The sequence below is a fragment of the Lissotriton vulgaris genome, chromosome 2_1, assembly GCF_964263255.1.
Source record: "Lissotriton vulgaris chromosome 2_1, aLisVul1.2, whole genome shotgun sequence".
NCBI lineage: Eukaryota > Metazoa > Chordata > Amphibia > Caudata > Salamandridae > Lissotriton > Lissotriton vulgaris.
Genome location: NC_141687.1, coordinates 942,171,839 through 942,198,384, shown reverse-complemented (window position 1 = coordinate 942,198,384; position 26,546 = coordinate 942,171,839). Strand labels below are relative to the sequence as shown.

At 47.8% G+C, this 26,546-nt stretch overlaps 1 protein-coding gene across 3 annotated transcripts in view; it reads left to right on the top strand.

Annotated features, from left to right (window-relative positions):
• Positions 1-26,546, top strand: part of EVA1B (eva-1 homolog B) — a 148,874-nt gene that overhangs the window by 109,051 nt on the left and 13,277 nt on the right. Inside the window, exon 1 of one of the 3 annotated variants that reach the window (XM_086956467.1) lies at positions 13,277-13,365. The exons of 1 other annotated variant lie outside the window; for it this stretch is intronic. The gene's annotated coding sequence lies outside the window, so the exon portion shown is untranslated. Of the gene's footprint in view, positions 1-13,276; positions 13,534-26,546 lie in introns of those variants that run through there. One more of the 3 variants, XM_086956466.1, reaches the window with a different exon arrangement.

The following is a 26,546-nucleotide window of genomic DNA, read 5'->3' as shown; positions in this document are numbered from 1 at the left end:
CTTCTTCAGTTAGACACCTGAGATCCAACAGTCTCCGTCTACTGATGGTGCCAAGATTTAGGCTTTCTCGTAGTGGTGGCAGATCTTTCACCGTCACTGCTGCCAAGCTCTGGAATAGCCTTCCTCTTGACCTCAGGTTCACTGAATCCGAGCCAGCCTTTCGTCGCAAACTTAAGACCTGGTTGTTCACTAAACGTTAGGTCTTCTGTATTTTCCTCTCTCTCATTCGGATTTGAGCCTGGTTACTCTCTTTGGGAACTCTCACGTAATCTTAGCGCCGGGACACCTCCGCCGGAGGTAGCCGTGCGCTTTACAAGCTTCTAAATAAATAAATAAATAAATACATGACTGGTATATGAAGAAAAAGCAACAAAAGAAGATAACATCTGTTTCTCTGGTGGAGGGCAGGTAGACAAGGGAATATTTATATTTTAAAGAATCATTTTAACTAATGTGAATATTTCCCCACCCCTCTTTCAAAATCATGGGCGTGCATTTAGTTTATCTCAAAATGTCAGGACTCTAGGACAGGCCATGGGAAAAAACAGGTCTTTCCTGGCTTATATGGGATACCTGGTCTGTTGTTGACAGAATGTCATAAACAGAAATATTGTCAAGAAAAATATTCCCAAAAAATATCAAGAACACAAATAAAAGCTTTACATACCTTGCATGTAAAGCCAAAAATATAGACAACAAAAAATATAGACAACCACAATAGTGTCAGAAATGTATTAAGCACATCAAAGTTTAATGATTAGAAACTATAGGGCCTTATTACGAGTATGGCAGTCCTGGGACCGCCGTACTCATGGTGCCGGTCAGACCACCACTAACCGTCCGCCCTAGTACCAGTGTGGCGGTGGGACCAAAACAAGACCGTCACCTCCGCTGGGATCAAGGATCCCGCTGCAGCAGCGGTCTGACAATGGCCTGAATATGGTTGGGGTGCTGATTCAGCCACCGCAGAGCATATTCTGACCTGCATATCCACTGCCATTTTCATGGCAGGGACCGCACAATGAAAAGAGTGGCGAACATGCAGGTAAGGTGGACATAGCAGGGCCGCTGGCCAATTCTGGGCCCTGGGGTTCATGCGGGGGCACATGTTGTTCCCCTCTGGAATTGCACCCTTGTTCCAGCACAGTGTGGCATGCATGACATGGTGCATGCCCCCCATGCAGGAACATGCTGCAGTCTCTCTCACTGCGGCAGTATGCTTGTTAGGTTCTCCTTTGAGCCTAACATACCACCGCCGTGAGACTGCTGCAGCACTATTCACCCACCCTGGATTAAAGTCATAATCTGGCAGTCTTCCTGGGACTGCGGCAGTCCCAGCCAAACTGCCAAAGTCGAAATACGCACCTATAGTAACTTTAAAACCAGTTATAACTTTGAAGAAAAAAATTAAATGTTAAAAACTGTACTTATAATATACAAAATATAAATAAGTATAACTTACAAACATAAAAAACATACATTAAATAAACACTAAAAATAGCATAACCTTTAAAAAGTGTTACTTATGAGTACATAAATCATAAAAATACCATTAATAATTATAATGACAAACACTAGATTTCAAAATATTTTTAAAATCTGATACTGCTAAAGATCATTGGTAAAGCCAATAGGTTGGACTTGTTTTATGTACATGCATATTACTGTGTGATATGTCTGGATGCAATACAGAAAGCTCACAGAAAGGCACCAAAATACGTGATGGGTAGTATAATGTGGTAAGCACAGGATTTTAATTTACACGTTTTAAGTCATGCCTTTCATTATAGAGGCCACCCCTTTTGGAAAGGAATCCTAGTTCTGCATCTTAGGCCAAGCCACTGTTTTCATACCACTTCCAGCCTGGCCTATAGTGCTCAAGGTCTGGGTTCCTCTGCAGCCCTCTCCAGGTGGCCTGGTGCTCCCTGGCTCATTCCTCAACTCCATCCCTTCAACAGCTTTGTGCCAGCGTTTGGTGGTCTCTGATAGTGATTGGACGTAATACATGTCAACAGTTCACCACTTTTTTTTTTCTTTCAAAATTTGCTTTAGGTGCTCCCTATATATTAAGAATTATCTCCAGTGTGCCAATGCCAGAATGTTGCCATAGGTACCACCCTATGTCAAGAATGATATACAATGTGACAGTAGAAGAATTTTTCCATAGATGCTGCCCATCCATCATGGGTGACCAATATGTCAAAAATTACCTACAATATTTGAGAACCAGTACTTTTTCATGGTTTGCTCAAGCAACCAGACCTTCCAACCCCAAAATGCCATGGTTATCAAGTATAACATCCATTATGCCAGCACCAGCATTTTGCCATAGTTGTCCCCGTATGCAAAACATTACTTCCAGTAGGACAGGCCTGCATTTTTCAACTGGTGTTCTCCTTGATGCCAAGAATTACCGCCAACATACCAGTGACAGCAAGTTACCCTGGGTGCCCTATAATCCATTAATTATCTTGAGTAACCATGGCCAGCAGCAAATTCACAAGCATAAAGAATACTTACAACAACACTCTCACTCCCTTTCGCATTCACTTCTCTCCCTGTCACTTGATCTAACTGGCTCTCTCACTGATTCTGACTCATACTTCCTCCCACTCACACACAAATGTATCCATAGACTCACTGATTCTCACTGCCATTCACAAACACACACTCACCCTTTGACAACCATTCACCTTCACTCACAGCTACTGGTGTACAGTAGGTCTGATTTAAACTCCTGGTGTACAGGCGTTTTGCTTTAGTAAATAGTTTTCAGTAAACTCCTCATGCCTCTTGTGCAACTGTACCTGCTGCTCCATTGATAGCAGCACCCTGACTCACTCCCACTCATCCTTACATTCTTCCCCTCACTCACTCTAACTCACACTCCTTTACTCACTCCCTCTCCTTTGCTTTCAGTTTTTCATAATTATTAAGAAAAACGGGGGTGACCCTGTGTCCCTCAGAACCTGGGTAATCAATGGTTAAATAAAGAGTGGTTCTGTCGGGTGACAACACAAATGATTTACGAATGCTATTCAATGCAATCTACAACAAGCATTTACAATGCAATGGTTTCGCCTTTGGAAAAGTTAGAGTTATTGGCATCGTAAATGACAAAATTTGTATTTATGTGTTGGTTTTGAAAACAGATAAATAAATGGCATTGTCATTTACATTGCCATTAGCTTAATCTCTGCAGTCACTCTGCACTCTCTAGCACTCCCTAGCACTCCCTGCTCGCTCTGCATTCTCAAGCACTCCCTAGAACTCCCTACTCACTCTGCACTCTCTAGCACTCCCTAGCACTCCCTACTCACTCTGCACTCTCTAGCACTCCCTAGCACTCCCTACTCACTCTGCACTCTGCACTCCCTATGCACTCTGCACTCCCTATGCACTCTGCACTCCCTATGTACTCTGCACTCCCTATGCACTCTGCACTCCCTATGCACTCCCTATGCACTCCCTATGCACTCTGCACTCCCTATGCACTCTGCACTCCCTATGCACTCCCTATGCACTCCCTATGCACTCTGCACTCCCTATGCACTCTGCACTCCCTATGCACTCTGCACTCCCTATGCACGCTGCACTCCCTATGCACTCTGCACTCCCTATGCACTCCCTATGCATTCTGCACTCCCTATGCACTCTGCACTCCCTATGCACTCTGCACTCTGCACTCCCTATGCATGCTGCACTCCCTATGCACTCTGCACTCCCTATGCACTCTGCACTCCCTATGCACTCTGCACTCCCTATGCACTCTGCACTCTGCACTCCCTATGCACTCTGCACTCTGCGCTCCCTATGCACTCTGCACTCTGCGCTCCCTATGCACTCTGCTCTCTGTGCTCCCTATGCACTCTGCACTCCCTATGCACTCTGCACTCCCTATGCACTCTGCACTCCCTATGCACTCTGAACTCCCTATGCACTCTGCACTTCCTATGCACTCTGCACTCCCTATGCACTCTGCACTCCCTATGCACTCTGCACTCCCTATGCACTCTGCACTCCCTATGCACTCTGCACTCTGCACTCCCTATGCACTCTGCACTCCCTATGCACTCTGCACTCCCTATGCACTCTGCACTCTGCACTCCCTATGCACTCTGCACTCCCTATGCACTCTGCACTCTCTATGCACTCTGCACTCTGCACTCCCTATGCACTCTGCACTCCCTATGCACTCTGCACTCTGCACTCCCTATGCACTCTGCACTCCCTATGCACTCTGCACTCCCTATGCACTCTGCACTCCCTATACACTCTGCACTCCCTAATCACTCTGCACTCTGCACTCCCTATGCACTCCCTATGCACTATGCACTCCCTATGCACTCTGCACTCCCTATGCACTCTGCACTCCCTATGCACTCTGCACTCCCTATGCACTCTGCACTCCCTATGCACTCTGCACTCCCTATGCAGTCCGCACGCTGCACTCCCTATGCACTCTGCACTCACTATGCACTCTGCACTCTGCAATCCCTATCTACTCTGCACTCTGCACTCCCTATGCACTCTGAACTCCCTATGCACTCTGCACTCTGCACTCCATATGCACTCTGCACTCTGCACTCCCTATGCACTCTGCACTCTGCACTCCCTATGCACTCTGCACTCCCTATGCACTCTGCACTCCCTATGCACTCTGCACTCCCTATGCAGTCTGCACTCCCTATGCACTCTGCACTCCCTATGCACTCTGCACTCTGCACTCCCTATGCACTCTGCACTCTGCACTCCCTATGCACTCTGCACTCTGCACTCCCTATGCACTCTGCACTCCCTATGCACTCTGCACTCCCTATGCACTATGCACTCTGCACTCTGCACTCCCTATGCACTCTGCACTCCCTATGCACTCATTTCCAGTTGTTTTCTCAGCTTTAATTATTTCAAGCACGAAATACTCATTTGATTTCTCGGACCACGGGATGCGGAAAGCTCGGTGGTTTAACACACTTTAGTTGTTTGTGTCACAGCGCGTGAGTCACACATGACGACTCAGCCTTTCAGCCTTTCATCCTTCAGGGCTAGATAACATGAGTATCAAAGTCACGAGATGCGTTATAAGTCTATTTTCTTTTAAAACAACAGGAGGCTCTTCCAGCGGGAAGGTGGCGGGCAGGCACACGGACAGCGGGAGGGGGGCGGGCAGGCACACAGACAGCGGGAGGGGGCGGGAACGGACAGCGGGAGGGGGGCGGGAGCGGGGACACGAACAGCGGGAGGGGGGGCCTGTATGAGTGATGTACGTTCCTCTCAGACAGGTGGCCTTGCAAGCTGTGCAGCCAGTGGCATTCGGTGCAGGCGGCCAGGGCCAGTAGAATACACGGTAATGTGCGCCTTGAGAGCCCTTCAGGCTCCGTCTGTATTGATCCTCCTGGCCGCAGGAAAAACATGAAGCACACGGACAGGGGTGGGGGGGGCGGGAACGGACAGCGGGAGGGGGGGTTCGGGAAGGCTTCCTCCGTTGGCGGTCGGCCGCGGAATGGCCAAAACAAACCTGGACAACAACAAAAAATAAACCCCGCCCACGGCCGCGATGACGATGCGAAAAGGGTGGAGAGGGAAGAAATTGCAGGAACGCCCACGAATCTGGTCCGGCCATGACGGACAGATCTCTGTTCCAATGGCTAGCCTCCATTTATGGAGCTAGCCAATGGAACAGAGGGGCGGATTCCCAAGCCACTCTAGTTCTCATTAGGTTTTCACCTGCGTGAAAAGCTGCTTGCGCAGCTTTCACTTAGGCGAAACCTAAAAAGGAAAGGAAGAAACCACCCTCTGACAAAAGCAAAGTAAAATCAGGTTCTTACAATGAATGAAAAGAAAACCTGTACTCGACTTGTTGTATTTTTTATTTTTATCTGAATTAAATTCATTCAAATTGATTTTCTATACAATCAATACAGTGACTGTCAATATAATAATTGAAGTGCAAACAAGTGACAATAGTGAAAAGTGATCACATGATAAAAACGATATGTACAATAATGATGTATTCCAATACAATCAATATATACAAATATATACAAGTTTATATTTCCTAAAGGCCATCCGCTAATGCGATTTTCCAGAATCCTATTTATTTATTTCAGTTCGCTAGAATTCTAGAATTGTTGGTCCTGTGAAGAAATGTCGACGTTTCGACCCTTCGGCGCCTGTGTTTAAGGTCGCGGCTGGTCTTTCTCAAGACAAATGTACAAGGCACGACTGTCCTAAAATCCAAGTAAGTGTGAATCGCCTGGACCAGGAATGGCACAGAGTCCTTTAATCAGGAGCTGTGTAAAAATCGCGCCATGGTGATACGGCACGGCTGCTAATACGACGGCAGCAAACAGTCAGCTGACTGTTTGCAGCCTTGTACATTTGGCTTGAGAAAGACCCGCACTGCAAAAAAACGATGGATTTAGGCCCAGATCTTTGTACTGGGGTGAATGTAAGACATTGTTCTGCATTCTGTCCATCAACTGTGTTTTTTGCAATGTTCACCCCGAGTGGGCTGGGTATGCTCAGACGTGAGTCCCAGGCTCTCCACATCACTGGAGTCAAGCTATCTAGGCTGAAGAAGGCTGATAGCCAGAAACCGGTCCTTGGATGCTTGATTCCGGTCTAGGAAAGACATGGCTTGGTATTTCGGACTGGACTGTTCCCATGAGGCACAGGGTCAGAGCTGATTTGCATATAGCCATTGTCTGACCTAGGGTGGTGTGGAGTGCAAAAAAACGATGGATTTAGACCCAGATCTTTGTACTGGGGTGAATGTAAGACATTGTTCTGCATTCTGTCCATCAACTGTGTTTTTTGCAATTTTCACCCCGAGTGGGCTGGGTATGCTCAGACGTGAGTCCCAGGCTCTCCACATCACTGGAGTCAAGCTATCCAGGCTGAAGAAGGCTGATAGCCAGAAACCGGTCTTTGGCTGCTTGATTCCGGTCTAGGAAAGACATGGCTTGGTTGTTCGGGCTGGACTGTTCCCATGAGGCACAGGGTCAAGGCTGATTTGCATATAGCCAGTGTCTGACCTAGGGTGGTGTGGAGTGCAAAAAACGATGGATTTAGGCCCAGATCTTTGTACTGGGGTGAATGTAAGACATTGTTCTGCATTCTGTCCATCAACTGTGTTTTTTGCAAGTTAAAATAGTTAGCAGTCTGGACAGAGGACATTTTGAAGACCCTCCCAGGTGGCAGGCCTGCACCCTGAATCCCTTTAGAGGAGCTGCAACTGTCATAGCTATGCTTCTATTTCACCTCCTACAGAGCCTGGTGCCCACACAGCCTGCTGTCCCAAAGTCCTGCTTTCCTATCCCATAGCCGGGTGATCCCATGCCCTGTCATACCATAGCTAGGCTGCTAACTGATCAGTGCCCAATCTCCTGTTCCTTCCCAAAGCCCAGTCCCCTCACAGCTCTCTACCCCAATGGCCGCTCTCTCCCATTGCCAATGCAAACAGGCTCGAATGCCATCATATCCCTATACTCATGCCCACTGACACATTTACATCAGAGTCTGCTGCCCCATAGCCCAATATCTCTACGCCGCTGTCTGGTTTTCTAAAGACACCTTGGGCACATTTGGAAAGCTGACATAGAACTGCATTCCGTCCATACCTGACCATTGACTTTGTGGTTTGTAACTCACATTTTCTGGCTTTCTATTTGGTGACTTTAATTGTTTTAAGCTGTCCAACTTGAGTTTGTCACTCTCGTTGCCTAAACCTTGTTTACTGTATTCTTCCATGAACTCGCTTTAAATATTGTTCCTATATTGTCACATTTGCTATGCATTCAAAGATAGAGGTCAATGTCAAGCTGTCTTCCAAGGAAGCTTGGTGTTTACTTTTCTTTCTCTGACTTAGAAGCGGGAGAATGTATGTGGCAATCCTGCTGAGTACCCATGTAAGATGAGAGGGTGGAGGGTTTGCTTTTCTTCTAGTGCACAACAAAAAAATGAAGTGTGCTGATGTTTCAGAATATATCAGAATTAGTGCAAATGAAGCACATTTTTTTGTAATTCTGCAGTGTGATGGAAACAGAGATTTAAACATGATCAAAACACATCAAAACACTAAATGATGACATTTGCGGACATTATAATTTGTGTGCAGTGAAAGTGTATTTCAGTGCAAATTTAATGGTGATTTCAATTGAAAATGTGTTGTCTGTAATGGCATTGTGCTACCACACCAGGCATACTGCACACTACGCCGCTCCACCCCATTCTATGCCCTTCACTCTTTGCCACACCACTCCACTCTACAACATTCCACTCCACGACACTCCACTCTATGACATGCCACTCCAATCTACACCACTCACTCCATGACACAACATGCCACTCTACTCTATGCCCTTCCACTCCACACCACTTAACCCACTCTACTATACCACTCTCTAATCTACCCCACTCCACTCCAATGTATCCCAATATACCCCACTCCACTTTTCTAAAATCCACCCCAATCTACCCCAGTCTACCCCACTCCAATTTAACTGATGCCACTCCAATCCACCCCACTCAATCCTACCCCACCCTACTGCAACCCAATCTATCCTACTACAATTTCCCCCACTCTGCCCCACTGTCATCTACCCCATCCCACTCTACCCCCCTCCAACTCATCCCACTCACCTCCAATCCACCTAGTCCACTCCAGTCTATTCCACTCTGAATTACCCCACTTTAATCACCCCTCTTCAGTCTACCCCACTCCAGTAAACCTCACTGTGTCCCAATCTACCCCACCCCACTTCAATCTACCCCAACCACTCGACCTACATTCAATCTACCCAGCACCACTAAAATGACCCATTCTCCAATCTACCCCACTCCACTCCATCCTAATCTACCCCTCTCCACTTCACTATAATCTACACCAATCCACTCCAATCTGCCCCACTCCACCCTAATCTACCCCCTTTGCCTCCTGTCCAATCTACCCCAATCCACTCTTTCCCAGTCTATCTCACTCAACTCCAATCTAGACTCCACTCTAATCTATCCAACTCCACTCTACTCCAATCTACCCCAATCCACCCTATCTACCCCACTACACTCTATCCCAATCTACTACACTCCATTCCACTCTACTAATCTAACCCATTCAACTTTACTCCAATCTGCCAGATGCCACTCAAATCTACCCCACTTCATTCAAATTTAACCTACTCCACCCAACTCCCTCACACTTCCCCACTCCAATCTACGCTACCCCAAACTAACCCAATCAACCTCTACTCTATTCCATTCTACCCTACTATAATCCACCCAATCGACTCCACTCCACCCCAGTCTACTGCACACCACTCAAATCTACCCCACTGTGCTTGAATCTACCCAGTCTAGCCCACTCCACTCCCACCCACTCTAATCTACTCCACTCCAATCTACCCCAATTCACCCCACTCCAATCCACTCTACCTGACTCCAATCTATCTCACTCAACTCTACTCCACTCCAATTTACCCAACTCTAAGTTATTCCACTCCATTCCAATTCACCCCACTCCAAACGTCACTGCAATATATCCAACTTCTCTAGGGTCTAGTCTAGCCCACTCCACTCTACCCCACTCCACCGCAATCTTCCGCAATCCACCACAGTCTACCCCACTCCAATCTACCCCAATCTGCCTCATTCCACTCCAGTCTACTGCACTTCAATCCACCCAATCTACCCCATTTCACTCCAATCTACCACACTTCGCAAATCAACACCACTCCAATCTAATCCACTCCACCCCATTCCAATCTACCACACCCCCATTCCAATCTACCCCACTCCACTCTACCCCAATCCATCCTACTCCAATCTACTTCACTCTAATCTATCCAAGTTCACCCTACTCCACCCCACTGCAATCTACCCCACCCACCCCACTCTACTCCGATCCACCCCACTGCAATCTACCCCACTCTAATCAACCCATTCCAAACAGCCCTCTTCAATCTACCACACTGCAGTCCACCCAATCTACCCCACTCCACTCTTCCCCAATCAATCTCACCCCACTCCAGCTCGACTCCACTCCAATCTATCCAACTCCACTTTACCACACTCCACTCTACCACACTCTACTCTAATCTACCCCACTCTACACCACTCCACCCCACCCGACTGCAATCTACCACATCCCATTCTGCCCCACGCACTCTACCACACTCCAGATCAACCCACTCTACTCCAATCTATCTCACTTCACCCCACTCCAAACTACCCCACTCAATCATCCATTTACAATCTACCCCACTCCAATCTCCCCACTCCATTCCAATCTACCCTACTCTAATCCACCCAATCTACCCCACTTCACTTTTCCACAGTCTAGCTACTTGACTCCACATCAATCTATCCAACTCCACTCCATCCCAGGCCACTCCAATCTACAGCACTCCATTCCGCTCTCCCCAATCTACCCCACTCCACTTCACTCTAATATGGTACACAGTCTAAATATTGATTCCTAATTGTCGACCTACACAAATATTGAGTTGGAAATATCGAAGGTACAGAATTTCGATGTCAAGAATATCGTTGGACAGAATATCGACCCTTAGGTAAGTATTATCTAATTTATTTATATCGATGTAAGTAATATCGAAGTTAGTAATATCGATAGCATATATATCGATGTAACTAATTTCGATGTTACTAATATCGATATTTGTATTATTTTTATGTATTTAATTATGTATGTGTAATATGTTTTTGTTAAGTATTTTAATTTTTTTAAATTATATGTGTATTATTTTTATATATTAATAATGTTATTTTTAAGTAAATTTTATGTTTTAATACCGGAGCGGGTTGTGGGTTTATAGGGGAATAGGGTGGGAAGTAATTAAAATATACTTAATTAATTAATAATTTTTAGGAATTATAAATTAATTTTAATCAATTTTTGTTTTTATTTCTGTAGCGGGTTGTGGGTTTATAGGGGAATTAGGTGGGAAGTAAATTAATTGTAATTAATTATTGATTTATAATTTTTTTTGTTATGGATAATTATATTATTTATAATTAATTATTAATTGGCAATTAATTATTTAAATTGATAATTTTATTTATTGGTAATTAATGTTTTTAATTGTTATTTAATTTTTTTAATTGGTCATTCATGTTTGTAATTGGGAAATAATTTTTTTAATTGGTAATTAATTATTTAATTGGTAAATAATTTTGTTAATTGGCAATTAATATTTTTAATTGGTAATTAATTCTTATTAATTAGAAAATAATTGTAATTAATTGGTCATCAATGTTTTATAAAAATTATTATTTGGTATAAAAAATAATTTTATTGTTTAATAATTTTTTATTGTGAATTAATTTTAAATAATATTTTTTTGTAATGAAAAATATTTTATTGTTTAATATTTATTATTTGGTGAGTAATATTTATTAATTAATATTTATTGGTATTTGTTGGTAATTTATTGTTAATTAATTATTCAAATGTCATTTCTTTTAATAATTATTAATTGTTTGTAAATGATGTAGATTTATTTTAAAATTTAATTATACATTATTTTAAATATAAAAATTATTTATAAGTATGTTATATTTAAATTCTCCGCTATCCAACGCTTTCCCTACTGTTGCACCCTTTGGAGTTGGAATAGTAATTTTTACCCCTACGCTATCCAACGCTTTCCCTACTGTTGCACTCTTTGGAGTTGGAATAGTAATTTTTACCCCTACACTATTTCCTTACTGTTGCACCCTCCAATTTACCCCTTTCCACTCTACCCTAACCCAACCAAATCCACTCCAATTCACCCGAATATATCCCACTCCGCTCTACCCCATTATATCCCACTCCACCCCAATCTACCTCAATCTAACCTACCCTATGTATTCCACTCCAATCTTCCCTACTACAATCTATCCAACTCTAATCTACCCCAATCAACTCCAGTTTACCCCATTGCACCCAGTCTACCCCTTCCCAATCTACCCCAATGTAATCTATCCCACTCCAACCTACCACACTAATTTACCCAATTCCCCCACTCCAATCTACCACAATCCACACCACTCCAACCTACCCCAATCCACCCCACTCCATTCTACCCCACTCTACCCCACTCCACTCTGCCCCAATCTACCCCACTCCAATCTACCCCACCCCACTCCAGGCCATGCCACTACATTTTTGTCATGCTGAACAGCTGCCACAATGATGTACAGCATGGCTAAAACCAGTGGTGGTTAGTGCATGTAAGTGCAGTGGGGCGGGGGTGGAGAGGGGTGAAAGTAACATATGACAGGATAAGGCATATAAAATAAATAAATAAGTAAAACCAATGCAGCGAGCGCAAGGCAAGTGGTTTTAATTATTTATTTATTTTATATTCCTTAGCCTGTCATATGTCACTTTTACCCTTCCCCACCCCGGTACCACTGCGCTTACTTGCACGGACCGCCACTAAAACACTTTGCCAAAGCAAATAGCTCCTGCGTAGGAGAGACCTATTGGATTTGCCAATGCGTGTTTAGTTGAGACATTTGAAATTCATATCCCCCTCCTCCAAATTTCACTAAGCTACACTGGTGCTTAGCCCACAACATAGTGCCCTCTTAGCTAGGGTGACCATGCATCCCGGAATTGCCAGGACCATCCCGGTTTTTCATCAGTTGTCCTCGCAGATTTCGGGGAAATTGGCGTGTCTCGATTTTTTGAGAGGGTAAAATGAAAACAGTGAGACACACTTTTTTAGGTGTTCCAAAGCAGGGCTAGTTAGCAGCTGTTGTGAGTAAGCAATTTAATTAACAGGTATGATGCTGGTTTTAAAAATGACATTTAATTTATTTTCTTAGAGCCTCTTATGTGTTTCTATGAGAATGAGCCTGTCACTTTTTTGATGTAAAATTGTAGTCCTTCCACTATTTGTGAGAAATGTCCGGTTTTGGGGTCGGAGGATCTGGTCACCCTTTCCACTGAGTGCCAGGGTGCCCACCATAGCACTGTACTTTAAAGCATGCTGGCCCCAAGGCCCAGTCGCGCCACAGACGTGTTGCTGCATATCCCGGATCACCCTCCCATCTCTCCCTGGAAGTCAGCACGGCGTGCGATCTCTACCGTCCCTCCCTTCAACCCCCGCTTCCCCCAACCGCGAAATTCGCAGGCCGGTAGCCAACACTCCCCGGAATATCCCCTGCCCGGTGCCCGCACGGCCCCCTGTGGCGGTCCTCACAGGGATGCCGGACGGATGCCTGGTGTGCAGATGGATGTGCACACGCCCCGCCCCCCGCTCCGCCCCTCTCTGAGGCTCCGCCCCCGGGCACCGAGGAGGAAGCAGCAGAGTTTGGGAGCCCTGTGGAGCAGCCGGAGCGGTGCCCGATACCTGCCTGGTAAGGACGTTCTGCCCTCGCGCCTTCGTTCTCGGGAGCTTGGGAGTCAGAGAGGGTCCTTCACGCGACACCAGTTGCATCCACTCGGTGGCCTGGGAGGAGAGATGGATGGACGGGGACTAGGGAAGGGGCCAGGAAAAGGGACCGAGGAGAGGATGCGAAGAAGGGGTAAGAGAGGACGCAGGCTAGATAAATAAATGAGTGAGACGGATGGAATGAGAGAAAGGGCGGGGAAGAAGTAGGGGGAGAGGAATAGGTGTGAAGGGGGGGGGGGGGCGAGTGGGGTGCGTGTAGTTTTACTTTCTCCCCTGACTGCCCGGATGGCTCCTCCAGGATCGTGCAGGCTGCAGCCCTGTTGTGGAACAGTTTGACATCCAGTATCCGTTCCATGCCATTCACGCGTTAGATCTGATGGCGAATTGTGGCTGCATTTCAGTGATCAAAAGACACTTCCCGGAACGCCAACAATGAATAATTTGTCACATGCGATCTTTAATCTTGGCTGGAGCCTGTCCGCCTGCCTCCCGTGGGCCCCCGTCGGTGCGCCTACCTCTCGCCCCCTCACCCCGTCTCAATGTTGCATTGTCTTCAGTGAGCTGGATCACGGCGCCTGCGGGCGCGCGAGAAATGATTTACCAGGTACACGCCCCGCGTTAACCGTTTTCAGGCGCTCCCGATTCCCAGCCGAGCGACTGATGCCAAGTAGGAGGTAGGAGAAGGGAAAAGTGCTGTGTGCCCCAAGATAACACAATGTGCCAGCGGCTGACCGGGGACTTGGGAGCCCAAACTTCCTGTCTTGGAAGCATTCACCGGTGCCTCAAGGCGTTGTAGCCACTCACAATTAACAGTTTAATAGCGAGAATGTTTTAAAGGCTCACTTAGTGGTTTGTTAATTATATCGTCTGCATACGTTTAGTGGCTCGCAGGAATGTAGCGCTAAAGTCAGCAGTGCTTGCAGTTCAAGCTGTTGGATGCCTCCATGTCACGGAGTGGGGTGGAGGGGCAGGGGCGCGTTAATGAGCCACTCCGGGATTTGTGCGCTGTAATCTGGTACTTGAGTCTGACGGGCCATTTGAAGTGACAACAGACACGTCTGGGCTGTTTCTCAGGGTCTCTGCGTCAGAGATCCATTGATTACACACGCCTGAAACCCTGGCCAGGCCTCTGTGACTTTAGATTGACAGCCATGGGAAATATACACCGAGGACTGGCATGGTGCCCCCAACATAGCTGCCAACTGGCTCCATGTCACAGATGTAACTTTCAGCCCGTCCTGGTATTTCCATCAGTAGCACTAAGCATGATGGGAGTTGTAGGCTAATCTTTGTAACAGGAAAAGGTAAAATTGACAAGTCCCGCCCAGCGTGCTAGAGTTGTCAGCTGGGAGACCAGGAGTGTAAGAGTCTCACTTGACAACACTGGTGTAACTAACACTGGCACGCGACTGCACAACTAAAACAAACTTTACACACATATGACAAAAGGGCATTAGTGCTGTTGCTCTGGCTAATCGGAGGTCAGATTGAAACGGGGTGCCGTAGACTTCTTTCTGTGTTTTTGGATCAAAGTGTACTGCAGCAAGATCGTACATCGTGACAGCGGGTGAGCTACGATTGGCGGCCCAATCTTCAAACCTCAAGCAATAACAACAAATCATGAATGAAAAATCCTTCATGAATAAGGTCCTTGTCTGTAATGGAAAGAACAGGCTGGATTAAATGTGCCCAGATAAATCCCCAGTAGTTCGAACTAATTAAAGCATTCCTTTATTTTATGCTTCTAGCCCAATAATCGGGCTCACCTTCAGCCACTGCAGAGTTTTTGTCTGAGACCCCCTTGGATTCTCGGACGTGTATATTCACTTTTCCCAACATGGATGCGGACCTACAAGTGTGTACGCTGTTGGATTAAAAACCAACTCTTAAAGCGCCGCTGACGGTAAGTGGCCATTTGGCGGTTCCGTCGCTGAGCCCGCACAGAACACGGAGAACAACTCACTCTTGCCGACCGCTGACTTTGATGAGCCGGGTTCAAGCGGTGGCTTCCAACGATCTTACTTACAGACCGATTTTGGTGTCGTTTTAACCATTCTGGGGGCGGGCGAGGTACCCCGCATCAAAATATGAATGTGAAAAATGTCCTGTTAACTCGGGACACTCGCTCACATTCAGTGAAACTTAGATCAGCAGAGCGATTCAACGCGTCGCCTCGTCAGAGGTAGTAAGCGCTAGATAAATGCCAAGCAAAACCATAATGTCCATCCGAGGAAAGTTGGGGGTAGGGCGAAGCAGTTGGAGATAGGGGAGGACAGAAAAGCCTTTCGGGGGTGGGCGTGGAGGCCGGATCTACCCAGACAGCGAGCGGGGTAGCGGCCCTGGGGCCGGGAGTGCCAGGGCAGGCCAGGGCTTGAGCGCACTCAGGCAGGCAGGGTGGGGTCGTGGCCGGCACAGGGCGCCCCAGGCCCGGGCTCTTTTGTTGTGCACGGCACGTGCGTCTAACTGACGAGCCTCCCTGTTTCCTGAAGAATCACATTATTATAGGAATCACCTGGGCAGAGGGCACGCAGTTGTGCCCAGGGTACCCCGGAGCAGCAAACAATTGGCGACGAGGGCTCGCAGTGAATGCACGTTCCGTCTGCGTCGACTAGGGACCCTCGGCCCAGACCCAGAGAAGGGGAGCCGTGATCTGAAGCACTGTGACCCAGTGATGACCCTGGTCAGTGGGCACAACAAAGATCCCGAGTGGAGGCCCTAGGGGCTGCCGGATCTTGCATTATTGACCTTGATGGGCATCACTATTGTTTCTGCGTTATTATCTTGGTTGGAATCACTGCTGACTGTGCATTATCAGTCTCAGTAGGGATCACAGCTGACTGTGCATTATCAATCTCGGTAGGGATCACAGCTGACTGTGCATTATCAGTCTCGGTAGGGATTGCTGCTGACTGTGCATTATCAGTTTTGGTAGGGATCCATGCTGACTGCATTATCAGTTTTGGTAGGTGTCACTGCTGACTGCATTATCAGTCTCAGTAGTGATTGCTGTTGACTGTGCATTATCAGTTTTAGTAGGTATCGCTGACTGCATTATCAGTTCTGGTAGGGTTCGCTGACTGTTCATTATCAGTTTTGGGAGGGATCACTGCTGACTGTGCATTACCACTTTTGGTAGGGATTGCTGACTGTGCATTATCACTTTTGGTAGGGATCGCTAACTATGCATTATTACTTTTGGTAGGGATCCCTGCTGACTGTGCATTATCAGCTTTGGTAGGGATCGCTGACTGTGCATTATCAGTTTTGGTATGGATCGCTGACTGTGCTTTATAACTTTTGGTAGGGGTCGCTGACTGTGCTTTATTACTTTTGGTAGGGATCCCTGCTGACTGTGCATTATTACTTTTGGTAGGGATCGCTGACTGTGCATTATCACTTTTAGTAGGGATCGCTGACTGTGCATTAACACATTTGGTAGGGATCCCTGCTGACTATGCATTATCATTTTTTGCAGGGATCGCTGGCTGTGAATTATCACTTTTAGTAGGATTCGCTGACTGTGCATTATCATTTTTGTCAGGGATCGCTGGCTGTGCATTATCACTTTTAGTAGGGATCGCTGACTGTGCATTATCATTTTGGCAGGGATCGCTGGCTGTGCATTATCACTTTTAGTAGGGATCGCTGACTGTGCATTATCATTTTTGGCAGGGATCGCTGACTGTGCATTATTACTTTTGGTAGCGATCACTGACTGGGCATTATCACTTTTAGTAGGGATCGCTGACTGTGCATTATCATTTTTGGCAGGGATCGCTGACTGTGCATTATTACTTTTGGTAGCGATCACTGACTGGGCATTATCACTTTTAGTAGGGATCGCTAACTGTGCATTATCAGTTTTGGTAGGGACCGCTGACTATGCATTCTCATTTTTGGCAGGGATCGCTGGCTGTGCATTATCAGTTGGTAGGGATCGCTGGCTGTGCATTATCACTTTTGGTAGGGATCGCTGACTTTGCATTATCACTTTTTGTAGGGATCCCTGCTGACTGTGCATTATCACTTTGGTAGGGATCCCTGCTGACTGTGCATTATTACTTTTGGTAGGGATCGCTGACTGTGCATTATCACTTTTAGTAGGGATCGCTGAGTGTGCATTAACACATTTGGTAGGGATCACCGCTGACTGTGTATTATCACTTTTGTAGGGATCCCTGCTGACTGTACATTATCGGTTTTGGTAGGGATCGCTGACTGTGCATTATCACTTTTAGTAGGGATCGCTGACTGTACCTTCGTGGCCTCGGAGACTGCAATGACGTCACAGGCCCTGACCTAACTCGTCTCTGGGCGCATTATTCAGGCAAAAGCCCCCATGCTCCTGGGCGTTTGTAGGGGGATGTCTGGGGCGTAACTGTACTTGGTAAGGCACTCACAGAAGTATTTCCCGCATATGTTGCATACAGGTGCACAGACATACACACTGAGTGAAGCCCGGTGCTATCTGGAGGTGAAGGCATGCACACGCACATCATTGCCATGGCCTGGGACAGTCTTAACCCCCCTCACAGTCGTCCTGAACTTGGGCTACCTGACTGCGCTTACTACTATCGTCTCTAAGCGCTTGTAAACTACAGGTCTCACTGAGCCATTGACTTGAGATCATGTTAACCTTTGAACTCATGATCTACGTCAGTACGTACATTCCACGGGTTTTGGGTGCGTGCCTTCTCCTCTCCTGAGTGCCTATTTGCATTAAGACCCTACATTCAGAATCCAAGCAGGGTTACTGTGTGTGTTGTAAATCACGTGGAAATCTATTGTTTCGCTGTTGTTCTGTGCCCTGAAGAAGGCTAGTGTGTGGAAAATAAACGACGCATGGCGTAGTTTCTGCACATGCTGTATATGATGAAAGAGTCACTTCGAGGGCCCTCGGTATTAGTTTCCTTTTTTGGGAGCATAAGAATGCAGCGTCAACCAGCTGCTTATGCAGCTTGGTGTGTGCATAGGCGTGGAGTGCGGGACAGGAGTGTTTTCTGAAGGGGGGGGGGGCACATGTTTGACACCTGACGCCTGCGCTCCAGTGCCTTCACTTGGGGCAGCTTGCGACCTTGCCCCAGCCCCGGGGGTATTCGCGGCAGCCCTTCCTTCTGAGGCGTCCAAATGTTCAGATCAGAAGTGAAAGTTGACGGCTCTCCTGTCTGGGTCTGCCCAGACAACTGTTCCACTGACACTCGCGAGCCACAGATGCTGCTGATCGCCCGGGGACAAGGATGAGCTCACGCAGATCCAGGCAGGAATGAACCGGAAACCCACTTTCAGCAAGAGAGCTGACCCTTGGTGGCCCCAGGAAGTCACGAGGATGTCAAGGGCAGGTCCTGGCCACAGTGCACAAGGACAGCTGTGCATGGTGATGCCACAGTGCACAACGACAGCTGTGCATGGTGATGACACTGGCCACAGATCACAAGGCCAGCTGTGCATAGTGATGTCTCTGGCCACAGTGCACAAGGCCAGCAGTGCACGGTGATGCCACATGCGTGTTTGTTCGAGTACACGGCTGTCGAGTGCAGGAAGAAACGAAGTTTGCCTAATGCTATCAAGATGACCTGCATAACATACCATTGACCCAAATGAAAAAAGAAGGACGCAAGGCTGAAAAGTAATACATTGGAAGTGAGAGGAAGCTACTTCCAAGACGAAACTTATACCTTCATCATTCACTTGAAAAAAATAGGAAACGAGCATCGGAAACAAGGACAAACACGAGTGAGAACACTGAGTACACGTGAATAATAGAAGAAAAGCACCAAATGAGAGCGAGCTACGTTGAAGAATACAAGATTACACCGTGGTCCAGCCCCGAGGATAATCCCTTAACGTGGAGGGGGATTGGAAACGCGTCGGCGTTTTCCTTGTCCGTTTACGAGGGATCCACATTGAGTGGGACTCATGTGAGTGAGGGCGTAACCCCCAGAGAGTACCAAAAAAAGATCTACTCCCCCGTAGCGAGTCTGTCGTTGTGCGTTATAAGACAAAGAAGTGAAAATAGTTGTAGCACAGGCAGGCTGTTTGTCTATAATATTGACCCGTGTAATGACAAGATTTACAAAAGAATGGTTACAGTGATATGGTTTTAATGTTGTTGTTTATTTATTTATTTTTGCATATACTTTTGTTATTGGATAAGAAAATGATGTTCTGAAGAATGAAATGTGTGACCTCGAATGCATTAAGTATGAACAAGTGTTGTTTAAAGGTTATTGCAATAAGGTACAATTGTTAAAGTAAGATACAGTGACTAAATGTATTGTATTTCTAATCTGCTGATTAAATATGCAGGATATTGAACTGGAGGCTAGGTGATTTCTATTTTTACAGTCATTTAGTAAGTCCTACCGGGCCTCCATAATGGACGTAAGCCCTATGGTATAAAACAGTGCACAAGACCAGCAGTGCATAGTAATGCCCCTGGCCGCAGCGTACAAGGCCAGCAGGGCATGGTGATGCCCCTGGCCACAGTGCACAAGGCCAGTTGTGCATGTTGATGACAGTGACCATAGTGCACGAGAGGCCACAGCGCACAAGGCCATCTGTGCACAGTGATACCCCTGCCCCCAAGCCCCCATTTGCCATCACCTCTCTGAGGACATGGAGAGCAGACACAGCTGAGCCTGTCCGATGGAGAGGCGAGAGGAGGCAAGCACAGGATACGGCTCCTTTTCTTCGTCTTCTCTTCCTGTCCTTCCTTTAGTAAGAATGCTTCTAGTCGCAGGAAGCTTAGCTCATCCGTTCATCCCTCCAAGCCTGGCAAAAATACATTGCATTTGGAAATAAATATACCCATTGTTGAAGTGCCAGAAGACAATTTTAGTTTGTAGCAGACTCAGCTGCTCCTCAGCACTCTGTAGGTGCCGAGAGAGCCGGATGTCCTATGCAAGCAAATAACGTGTTGTGACATCATGCTCCTCTCTCAATCAATCAGAGGTTAGTAAAGCAGTGAGGTTCTCAAGGCGCTGAGGGAGGGAAGGGCTGCTGATCCGTCTGGCACTGGGGTTCAGTCGAAGAGCCAGGTCGTGAGATCCTTCTGAATTGGGTCAGCGTCGGAGATTGCCTGAGGTGGAGAGGCCTTGGCCAGTCTTGGCGGCAAAGTAGGAGAAGGATCTTCCTCTGGTTCTGGTCTTATGGATCCATGGGACGGTGGCCAGGGCCAGTTGGGCGGAGCGGAGGTGTTTGGTGTGTACGCGGAATGAGAGGCTGTGGTTCATATTTGCTGGTTCTGCGTTGTGGAGGGCTTTGTAAGCGTGCATGAGGAGCTTGAAAGTGATTATATTTTTGTGTGGGAGCCCGTGGAGATCTCTATGCCCTCTTTCCTTCTTTGCTTCATCCTGTTCTCCATGCTTCCCTCCCATGTCCTCCCTCGTGTGTTACCCTGCAGCTCTTCGCATGGGTCTCAGCGTGGCGGGAGCATCATTCCATGCGACTGATGTGGTAAAGCAACATCACACATAGTGGCATTAGCAATTAATTCGAAATATAAGAGCCATTCATATTAAGTTCATATGAAGGAACAAACAGTATTATTAAAGGACATTGAGGAGAACCGGCTTTAGAAAATGTTAGTAATAGAAGTTGTTTAATAGTTATAGATAGTAAACCTAAGGTACTTATGCACCGTTTTGTCTGTCATCCTCTGGGCTGTGTGTGTTAGACATGCTTACAGCACTGTTGTCAATCAGACCTGGTGGATTTGGGTCTGCCCATTTCAGTCATTGAATTTCTTCCATGTTCATCCATTGCCTTGATACTTTGACAATCACCTCTTGGCTCAGCCCAGTATCTTATTCATCTCTCACCTAATGCTATTTGCCATCTGGATGTATCATTTCCCCTTCTCTCAAGTGCTTGCAATTCACTGCATGGGGGGCTACTTTACAACTGTAGTCCGGTGTCTCTAATGTGCTATTACTGCCTTCCTTGAGCTAAAAGCAGTGCTTAATTTGAGCCAGTGGTGTAAGGGGGAAAGCACGGCCACTTAAATGTCCACACTGGTGCTTGTGACCGACTGCCACAAGGTGGCGCTGTCTATATACATTACAAGTGACTATTAGCTGCAGCCCAAGGCTTTGGAGACCTGAAATAGGCCGAATTGTCCCACTTGTAGGAGTGTGATGATCTGTAGTAGTAGTGTTACTAATATTGGCAGCATGGCAAAGGCAATGGACAGTGCAGGCTGCAGCGGCCTCCTGACGAGGGCCTTGGCACTTTGTTTTTTTTACAAATTAAGCACTGGCTAAGAGGAGTGTTACGGTGTATCCACCTCCGTCTACCAAGTCACCCCTTCATACAGTGGTTGCCGTAGCTTCCAATCCCTGTAGCTGTGCACAGAAGACGACTGAAAAGAGGGAGGGAGGACAGGATGATTTCAGTTGAATGGAAACGACAAAAGCCCCAACGCTTCCTATAACGACGCTGTGAAAGACTAACAGATATCAGTGCTTAGCCTGTACTTAGGCCGGACCGAGATTCACCAGGCCTACTGCCCACACAGATCTCACGGACCTTGGCTCTTATCAAGGAGGCCATAACCCATCCACAACCACGAACGATCGGCGGTACTGACGCACGGTTGTTACCACTCCAGACGAACACACCTGATCGGAATCCCACCACGAGACCACAGGACATGGCTTTAGAAAGCACAATTCTCTCCAGCCGTTCCACCAAACTAAGATCGCCCTGAAGAAGTTTATTGTTAATGAACGAAACGTGTTGGCTGGAACTCAGTTTTGCCGGATGACTTTGAAAATAAAGAACTCATTTTTTTTACACAACTTTATAAGTGAATATACTTATTGTACGGACCACCTGGGTACTGCACCACTCCAAATTCTGGTGAAGAAGTTACTATTACCCATTTGTGGTGTGCGCTCTAGCCTATCGGCGCATACGGCATGACGCGTGCGCCGTAGGCTAGAGCGTCATTGGCGCGCATGCGCAGGAGAGAGTGAGAAACGGCGCGAAGGGGAAAAAACGGGAGCTGGCGACCGGAGCAGTCGGATGTTAGACGCTCGGCGCCCTTAGCTTGTTACCTTGATGTTATAACTAAATAAACGTGGACCTGTTCACCCACTACCAGTGTCAGAGCATCGTGTGGGAAATTTGCATACTTTACAGTGGCGACGAGGCTGGGACCCGGACTCCACCGGGCACAAGACGACAGCAAGGGAATTACTCCCCACACCCACGAGCCAGTAAAGGCACAGGAACGACAAGGAGAGCAAGGGCGTGGCAGCAGCGCAACAGCACGACCAGAGTCAAGCCAACAACAAAAAAAAAAAAAAAAAAAAAAACCAGGTCAGTGTGGCCCAAGACTCCAAAAGCCCCCAGGCAGCAACCTGGCAACCAAGGGAGATACCCCCGAGCCAGAGGAAGGGGGGAGGACTGCGCAGGCAGCGCACTCTTCGAGGGACAATACCCCAGGTAGCCCAAGGGGCCAAGGAGACACGGCAGGCAGCGCAGGAGTGCCCGGGGTACCCACCAATAGGACCCAGGAAGAAGGTGTAGCCAGAATGGCAAATCAGGCATCGGCCCTAATGGCACCAGTCCCATTCCTTACCAGGCCAGGGGAACCCCAACTAAAATGGGAAGACTGGAAGGAATATTTTCTAAATTACATCGAAGCCCTAGAAGACGAGAGTGAAGGGGAATACAAGCCGGAAAGGAAGAAGAGGCTTCTGCTCCACAACTTAGGCCCAGAGGGGGTCAGAGTGTTCAAGAACCTAGTGCCCAAAGAGAGGGGCGCGGAGGAGACGGACGTCTTTGTGAACGCATTGGACGACCTGGACAGCCATTACCGCCCAGCAGTCTGCGTCTCAATAGACCGCTATAACTTCCAACAGAGGAAACAAGAGGCGGGAGAATCCATCGACGACTATGTAGCAGCCCTCCGCAGGTTGGCCATCACGTGTAGATATGGAAATCTACAGGATGAATACATAAAAGACCAAATAGTGATGCACACCACCAGCAGAGCAGTCCAAGACAAGCTATGGGCAATGAATGAAACCACATTGAAAGAAGTAGTGGCGATGGTCAAAAAGGCGGAAATGTCGAAGAGAGGCGCGGACGCGGCGAAAAGAGAAAGCGGGCCCAGACAGATGATCAACAAGATAGATGAAGCGCCGCAATCCAGTAAACCCAAAAGCACGCACGGAGACTCGAAGAAGGACACAAGAGGACAGGTGAAGCAGATGCCTCGCCCCAGCCCGGGAGCGAAATTTGCGTGCTACAGATGCGGCAGTGCAGCGCACGCTGCCCAGGATAGGCGCTGCCCTGCGTTTCGCGCCAGGTGCTCATTCTGCGGGTTGACTGGGCACTTTGAGAAGGTCTGTCGAAGGAAAGGATCGAAATCCACGGTCAAGTGCATCGACTCGGCCACGGCCAACGTCAGTGAAGAGGATGAGCAGGAAGAGGATGACCTAGTGTTATGCATTGAGGATCAAGTGCTGGACGTATCCGGGAAGCGCAGGGACAAACCCCGCACCCACATGCACATAGGAGGCATCAAGGTATATGTGGCTGTGGATTCGGGATCCCCATGGACCATAATACAAAGATCGATATGGGAAGAGGACTTCGCGCCAGTGCTAGGTCCCGACCTGGAGCCGCCGGACATCAGACCCATCTCGTACACGGAAAATTCCATTCCATTGGTAGGATGCAAGGACTTGGTGTTTGAATTTAGAGGACGGTCAGCCACATGCACCCTGTACGTAGCGGAAAAGGGCCCATCCGTGCTAGGATGGAGAGACGCAGGTGCCCTAGGCATCGTTCTCAACCCCGGAGGGAAAGAACAGATCCTGCTGACGGACGAATGGCCCCTCTCGAGGGAGGAGGATTGGAAAGCAGCATACCCTAAGGTATTTGAGGGTACGGTTGGAAAACTGGACAAATTCGTGCACAAGATGATCCTGAAGGAGGGAGCAGTTCCGGTAGTACACAAAGTACGGAACATACCGATCTCCACAAGTGAGGCAGTGCGCCAGGAACTACAGAAGCTAGAAGAGCTGGAGATCATCGAGCCAGTCGACAGTGCAGAATGGCTATCGCCCTTGGTGGTAGGTAAAAAGCCTAATGGGAAGGTCCGGCTCTGTGTGGACCTGAGGGAGCTCAACAAAAACCTCATAGTGGAGAGGTTCCCGCTCCCCAGAATTGAAGAGATGCTAGCCAGGACAAAAGGCATTACCCACTTTTCCACCATAGACCTCACGTCTGCATACTACCAGATAGAACTCCACCCGTCGAGCAGGAAGTACACAGCGTTCATAACGCCCTTTGGATGCTACCAATTCAAAAGAATGCCCTTCGGCCTGGCATCCGCTGCGGCCGTTTTCCAGAAGTTGATGCACAGGTTGTTTAAGGACATCGCGGGGGTGCAATACTTCCAGGATGACATCTTAGTGATGGGCTCCAACAAAAGTGACCACGACGAGAAACTACATAAAGTTCTGAAGGTGCTGCAAGGCAAAGGAATGACGGCGGAGTGGAGCAAGTGCAGAATCGGATCACGCACGGTGACCTACCTAGGGCACGAGATAGGAACACGAGGAATCTCGCCGAAGGAGCAGAACGTGAAGGCGATAAAGGATGCCAAGGCCCCATCCACCAAAGAGGAAGTGCGGTCATTCCTAGGAATGGCCGAGTATTACAGCAGGTTTGTTAGACATTTTGCCACAAGAACACACAGGATGAGGCAACTGACCAGGCACAATACAAAATTCGAATGGGATAAGGAAGCCCAGGCCGAATTCGAAGCCATTAAAGACTGTATCAGCCATGCCATTCCCCTGCAGGGATTCGCCCCCACAGAAAAGTCCATAGTTACAACGGACGCCAGTGACAAGGGCTTGGGGGCTGTCTTGGCGCAGGAGAGGGAAGACGGAACAAGAGAAACCATCAGTTTTGCATCCCGGGCGCTGTCCCCGACGGAGCAGAGGTACAGCGTGATCGAAAAGGAGATGCTGGCGGTCACGTGGGCGTTGAGCAAATTTCGCCAGTTCATATGGGGCACGAGATTCAGGCTCCAGACAGACCACAAGCCACTCATCAAAGTATTGACGTCATCGGGTCATGACACAGCCACTCCGAGAATCGCAAAAATGACCCTGAAATTGCTGGATTTCACATACGATGTGGAATATCTCCCAGGTACGCAGAACAGGGTGGCTGATTACCTCAGCCGGGCAGCGGCCATGGAGGAAGCACCGGAGGAGTCTTTGGACACAGAGGAGATGGTCGCCAGCATGGAGGATCATGAGTCGTCCATCAGTGTGCAGGAATGGCGAGCAGCATATGAACTCGACGAGGAGAAGATGGAGATTAAGAAACATCTCACGTCGGGGTGGCCGGATAAGAAGAAGCTAACAGAGGGGGTCCGCCGCTTCTACGAGATGAGAGAAGAGTTGTCCCTGAGTGACTCGGGAATCTTCTTGTACAGAGGAGAGAGAGTTGTGCCCCCAGTGACGCTGATACCCCGACTCCTGAAGGTGCTTCACGAGGGGCATCTGGGCATTGTGAAAACTAAGGCTTTGGTCAAGCAAATGTATTGGTGGCCAGGAATGGATGCCCACATCGAAAGACAGGTGCGGGAATGTGAACAATGCCAAGGTGCGGACAAAGTGCTACGCCCACTCCGACCTGCATTAGGGAAATTCGACACCCCACATGGCCCATGGGAAGAAGTGGCCATAGATATCCTTGGGCCCATCCTGGACAACAGAGGCGTCAATAAGTACATATGTGTGGTGATAGACAAGTATTCCAAGTGGCCAGAAGCTGACATACAAGAGTCGATGGACACAGACACGATCTTGAAGTTTCTGACAGGGCTCTTCCTCAGGGAAGGAATACCCAAAACCATCCTCAGTGACAACGGACCGCAATTCGTGTCAGATAAGTGGGAGAAATACATGAAGAGGAACGGAATCGAAGTGAGACACACGGCCGTATACCATCCAGCGTGCAATGGCCAGGTCGAAAGGTTCAATAGAGTGCTCATGGGCTCCATTCAGGCAGCTATATCGCAAGGAAAGGACTGGGAAGTAGAAATGATGAACATGATATGGGCCTACAGGATAACGCCCTCAGTAGTGGGATACAGTCCGTTCCAAGTGTTAAGAG